This window comes from Euleptes europaea, chromosome 18, assembly GCF_029931775.1.
Source record: "Euleptes europaea isolate rEulEur1 chromosome 18, rEulEur1.hap1, whole genome shotgun sequence".
NCBI lineage: Eukaryota > Metazoa > Chordata > Lepidosauria > Squamata > Sphaerodactylidae > Euleptes > Euleptes europaea.
In genome coordinates, this window is record NC_079329.1 from 32,264,738 (window position 1) to 32,271,074 (window position 6,337).

Here is a 6,337-nt window from a genome sequence, read left to right on the forward strand (position 1 = left end):
ATTCTGAAACAGATTCAAATTGTTTGAAGTTAACCAAACTCCTAAATACCTTATTTTAGTTTCAATGCAAAATTCTGTTTTACTAATCAATTCTCTTTGTTGTGATAGAGTCATATTTTTAACCAGAATTTTTGTCTTATTTCTATTTATCTTAAATCCTGCTAGCTTTCCATAGACCTCAATGATGTTATTCCACTTTGCAACTTGACAGTTAGGGTTAGTCAGAAAACAAACTAAATCATCTGCATAAGCTTTGACCTTATAGTGATTTCTCCCAAACCTTATGCCTACAAAATTATCATCCTGTCTAATCTTATTCAACAATATTTCTAAAACTAAAATAAACAATAAAGGTGAAAGAGGGCAACCCTGTCTGGTTCCCTTCTGAATTTCTAGTTGTGATGATAATTCACCATTAATAAGCAATCTGGCCAACTGTTGCGTATATATACTTTCGATAGCTCTTTTAAAGCCAGCCCCAAATTCCATAAATTGTAAGATTTTTTTCAAAAAACTCCAGTTGACATTATCAAAAGCTTTCTCTGAATCTAAAAATATCATAGCAACTGGGGTGTTTGGGTTATATTCAGCCAATTCAATCAGATCTATCACTGTCCTAACATTATGATTAATCATTCTGCCAGGCAGGAATCCCAATTGATCTTCATGTATGAACTGATTTAGTACCTTTTTAAATCTTGTAGCTAAACTATCAGCAAAAAGTTTATAATCATTATTTAATAATGAAATTGGTCTATAATTTTTAACATCCAATAAGTCTACATCTGGTTTGGGTGTTAACGTTATATTTGCTTGCTTCCAGGTTTGAGGAATGGAACCCTTCTGCAAGCATAAATTCATTACCTTCAATAAGCATGGCGATAGCTGCCCTTCAAAAGTTATATAATATAATGTTGTAAGACCATCCGGACCAGGAGATTTGTTCAACTTACTCTTGCGTATTGCATCCTTTAGTTCTTCTGTACATATGGAAGAATCTAAGAGAGATCTCTTCTCCTGAGATAAACCCTCCCATTGAAATTGCCTTAAATAGGCCTCTATCTCCTTATCTGAAACCAAATTTCTTTTATATAATTTTGTTTAATGCTCTACAAAAGTTTCCATAATCTTTTGTTTATCTGTTATTGCTCTACCACCTTTGTTAATTCTTAATATTGGCTTCTCCGGGTTTATTTGCATGTTCAAAGAAGCTCTGTCTTTTAAACATTATTTTATTTTCGATCTCTGAAGTTATCAATATGTAAGCTCTGGCCCTGCGGCAAACCCATAAACAGATTTCAGCAGATGGCAAATCCACAAAAGCAGTTTTATTGGTTAGAATCAACAGGTTTCAGAAGCCATATTCAAAAGGACACTAGTAAGGGGCAAAGGCAAGGTGCATAGTATATATGGAAAAGCAAAAGGAGATAACTGGTAACCTAGGCAACCCCCCTCCCAGAGGCAGGAAGGAGCACTTGGCAATTCCCACAGTATGGGAATCTATGAAGACTAAACACGGGGCACAGACTGGCCTTGGACAGAACAGCACAACAGCACCTGGAAGCAGCACAATTGCACTACCGCATACCATCCTCATGGCCTGCTCCTGACACAATAGCTCATATTGTTGTTGTAGGATTTTAAGCTTTTTAAGCTGTTCTGTTTTAAGGGTTTTATCTTGTGCCATTCTCATCTGTTTTTCCACTAATTTAATTTCTTCTAGAATTGTTTTCTTTTGTTTCTCCTTCTTTTTATACCACCTTGTATTTTGCTGAGTCAGGAAACCTCTGCTTTCCCTGCATCACAAACTATTGTATCATCTGTTCCTTTATCCATATTCTCCATAAAATAGTTTCTAATGTCTAATTTCAATTTGTCTGTGATATTTTTATTTTTTAATAAAAAATCATTAATTGACCAGGGTCTATTTTTCCTGTCTCCTATTTTTAGTGTTATTCTAATAGCATTATGATCAGCTATTACTCTAGGTAATATTTCCGGCAGTTTGGACATAATCATTAATGCTTCAGATGCCCATATCATATCTATTCTAGAGTGAGATAAATGCCTGGATGAAAAATATGTAAAACCCTTTTCAAGACCATTTAATAATCTCCATATATCAAACATTTCCCACTGATCTGCAATGGTGTTAAACGAACCAGGCAACTTTCCCTCACAATCTACTTTTTTTCTTTTGGGCAGTTCTATCTAATTTTGGTTCCATTACCCCATTAAAGTCCCCGGCATATTGATCAAGGTCATAGACAGCAATAATGAGTATGACTTTGAACCTACTCTGGTCAATTCAATGGGGCTTACACCCAGGAAAGCGTTCTTGGGATTGGTTTGAACAAATATTGGATGTACCAGTACCAGTCCCTTCTACTGAGCTTTGCCTTCTGGTTCTGGAGTTCCATGATATACAGACCCCCCCTCCAGCTGGTATCCCTGGGATGGCTCCCCCTGAGATGGAACCCTCAGAGGAGGTCCTGCCCACATTAGCAAGAGTCCTATCACCCTCTGCTTCTGCATGACAATGGAGGTAGCTTACCCAACATACGGTAACAGAATATAAGGATGGGGCCTGGGGAGGTGCCCCTTTAAGAACTGCAGCAAAGAGGAACCTGAGGTAGCTAGTCAAACTATGGAGGGCTATAAGGGCCGCTCGATTGCACATGGGCGGTTATTTGACCATGTTTTCTAATGTGTCAAAAAGTTTGTTTTATGCATATGGCATTTGTATCCCAGCATTGGGATGTGGAATACTATTGTATAGCCCAATTTCGTCACATCTTGGAAGCTAAGCAGGGTTGGTACATGGTCTGGGGATTACCAAGGAAGACTCTGCAGAAGAAGGCAATGGCAAAGCAAAATCATTTATTGTGGTCCAAAGACCAGTTCAACACAAACTTTTAAACTCTACAACATTCAGTTTTCCCCATATAAAATGTACAAATCCACTATTATTTAAAATTCATGCACTTCTTAACAAACAAAGAGATATTAATTCTAAAAGGACTGCCTATTAAGACCATATTTTTTTAAAAAACAATAAAACTATTTGCATTTCATAAATATAACTTAATTAAAAGGTACAAAATGCAGTACAAGTTCGACAAATTGGATTTAGCTTTCCTCCTTAAGTTAAAACTGAGCTCGTTTTTATGGAAATCTTTAGAGGGCGAATTTTAAAAGCTATTTCACAGAACCCAGCTGTGGCTAATGTAACTTGTTCTTTTTCCCCTTCCAAAAGCAGCTGCAGTATTGCTGAATCTGAGAGCTCTCTGTTGCCCTTTAACAAGGGTAAAATGTATCTAGAATGCTCTTCTTTATATCAGGGGCATCTTAGTAACACATGGGCCTCAGTCTCCATTTCTCCAGTTTCACTTGCAATGCAGTTCTCAAAAATTTTGACTGCACCCGTTCTAATGGCAGAAGTTGACAGTGAGAGGCTCCCAGCCATGATCCATATAGAAGTTGTGCCAAAGATTTTGCTCTGAATAATTTAAGGGCGGCGGGGACATAATGGCCACTTTTCGTCCTTACGAACTTTGTTATCATATGGGCCGACCTCTGTCCTACAGCTGCCACTCCATTTAAATGAGAGGCCCTTGAGCCTGTGTCCTGCATTATGACCCCTAGATATTTGAAACTTTTAACTTGTTCTATAGCTTGCCCATTTAGGCTCCAGTTTTGAGTCTGTGGTCTTTTATCAAAAATCATGATTTTGGTTTTTTGAAGGTTTAGCTGCAATTGTTCAGCCTGACAATAATTTTTCAATTTTATCAAAGCTCTTTTCAGGCCTACTCTGGTTCTGGATAAAATTACCGCATCATCCGTGTATAAAAGGATCGAGATATGGCAATAAGCTATTTTCGGAGGATGTAAATCTAAATCATTCAGCTCCCTAACTAAACCATCAATATAATAGATAAATAGCGAGGGGTCCAAGATGCATCCCTGCTTGACCCCTTTCTTGGTACACACCAATCTAGATAAATGTCCTTGTCTGCTACATTTAACCTTTAAGGATGTATTGTCATGTAGCGCTCTCATAAGGTATAACAGCCTCTTATTCACTGTGGACTCCTGCAGTTTCGGCCATAGCCTGGTCCTTGAGATTGAATCAATAAATGTGGCAAATAACGGGGTTGACCTCTTAGCTATATACTTCTCAAAGAGATGTTGTAACACAAGACAGTGGTCAATGGTGGATCTACCACTTCTAAAACCAGCTTGTTTGTCAGCAATAATTTGTTCATCTTCCAGCCAGCTCTTAAATATATCTAGCAAGTGCTTGGCATATAATTTGCTAATAATACTCAATAGACTAATTGGTCTATAATTGGCTGGATCGTCCCTTTTGCCTTTTTTATAAAGAGGGACTACCACTGCTACAACCCAATCCTTGGGAATGTTACCCGTAGTATCTATATGAGTAAATAGTGCTGCCAAAAAAGGTGCCCACCACTCAAGATTATTTTTTAGCAGCTCAGAAGGAAGGCAATCCAAGCCAGGAGCCTTTCTGCTCTTTAACTGATCAATCAGAGATTTCACCTCTCTCGTTGAAACTTGGGGCCAGCGGGGAGTATCATCTAACATTGACTTTGATCTTACAGGGATGACGTCATCATACATATTTTGGAAGAAAGTGACCCAGGTATCTGGTGGAATCAGATGATCCAGAGGTGAGGAATGTTTCCTACCTGTACTAGAAGTTAACTTCCAAAAGAGGCTCGAATTCTTCTCTTTAGCTGCTTGGATCACACTTTCCCAAAGGGCTCTTACCTCTTTCTTTTTCTTCATTACTAAAAGCTTCTTGTATTTTTGCTTTAAGGAAGATAGAGCCTGAAGAGCAGCTAACCTATCTTCTCCTTCTGTTCTCTTATACCTTCCATATGCCTGTGTTAGTTCTCTCTTTGCCGCTTGGCATTCTTGATCGAACCAAGACTTGGATGTTCTATGACACCCTAGTCTAGTGGAGTGGGCCTTTTTAGTCATAATATATTTCAGTTTCTGAATCAAGCTATCATATAGTACCATTACTTCTTGCCCTGCTTCATCCGCCAAAAATGCGGATATATAAGTATCTAAATTTTCTTGTGCAAACATCTCCTTTATGTTGGAATCTAATGTTGAAGACCACTTAATCGTACAGCCCATCTGTTCTGTTGTTAGCTGCTGTGCCAGATAACCCAATTCTAAGTGAGCGTCTTTGAACGGTGAGCTAGTATATAACAATATTGGGAGATGATTCCCTTCCAGGTGAGGCACAATATGCAGACTCTCAATTAATGGGAGGAAATGGCAACTTACTAGAATATAATCAATACAGCTCGTTCTGAGCCCAGATATAAAGGTAAGTTCTCCGGGGTAATCCCCCATAGTTGACCCATTCAGGACAAATAAATTTGTTCGGTAAGCCATTTGTGCCAGGCAGCTCCCTGCAAAATTGACTGGCAATGGCAAATCAACTCACTTGCCTTGAAAGACCTTGTTGGGGGTATCATAAGTCAATTTTGACTCAGCGGTTCATGCATACATACAAGCATATCCCACCATTTGTAAGATGCAACAATCATTCAGGAAGATGCTGAGGGTCTTCCTAAGTAAAACTATGAACTTAAGATACGAATACAGATTTGCAATGGTGATTGTGGAACCACAGAAATAGGTTATTCTTGATTAATTAATTCAGTGTTCCTTTATTCATGAATTATCAATGGAATTACTAAGGGAGTATGGCAAATAGGTATTGGTGGACATTTATATCCTTCACAGTCTGATAAATCCCATTGTGGTATATGGTTAATTTAATAAAGAACTGATCAAAAAGCCACATAGTTATAATAGGGAACTGTCCTTAAAATTTTACATGTTAAAGAAAGATACTCAGCAAACATACAATCCGAAGATTAATTTATATGAATCAGTCATATAGTGGTGGTGTTTCCTTCAGAGGAGTGAGAAGAATGGATAGAACTGTGGACACTTTCACACATGCTGAATAATGCACTCTCAATTCACTTTCAATGCACTTAGAAGCTGGATTTTACTGTGTTACAGGCCATTCCTGAGAATGGGGCTGAAAGTCGATAGGAGGCGGCGTGACCTCACCGCCAGCGTAAATGCGTGTAAACATGCGATTACACACATTCACGCCAGCAGCGAGGCCAGTCTCACCAGCGGCCAAGTGCCGCTGGAGTGCGCTTCCCCCCTCCACCAGCGCAGCCTCTCTGTGACGCTGGCAACGGCGTCGAGAGGCCGTGCCAGCACAGGGGGGCGTTCTGGGGGCGGGTTGGGGGGGAGGAACCTGTGGTTAGTTGGCTCCCTA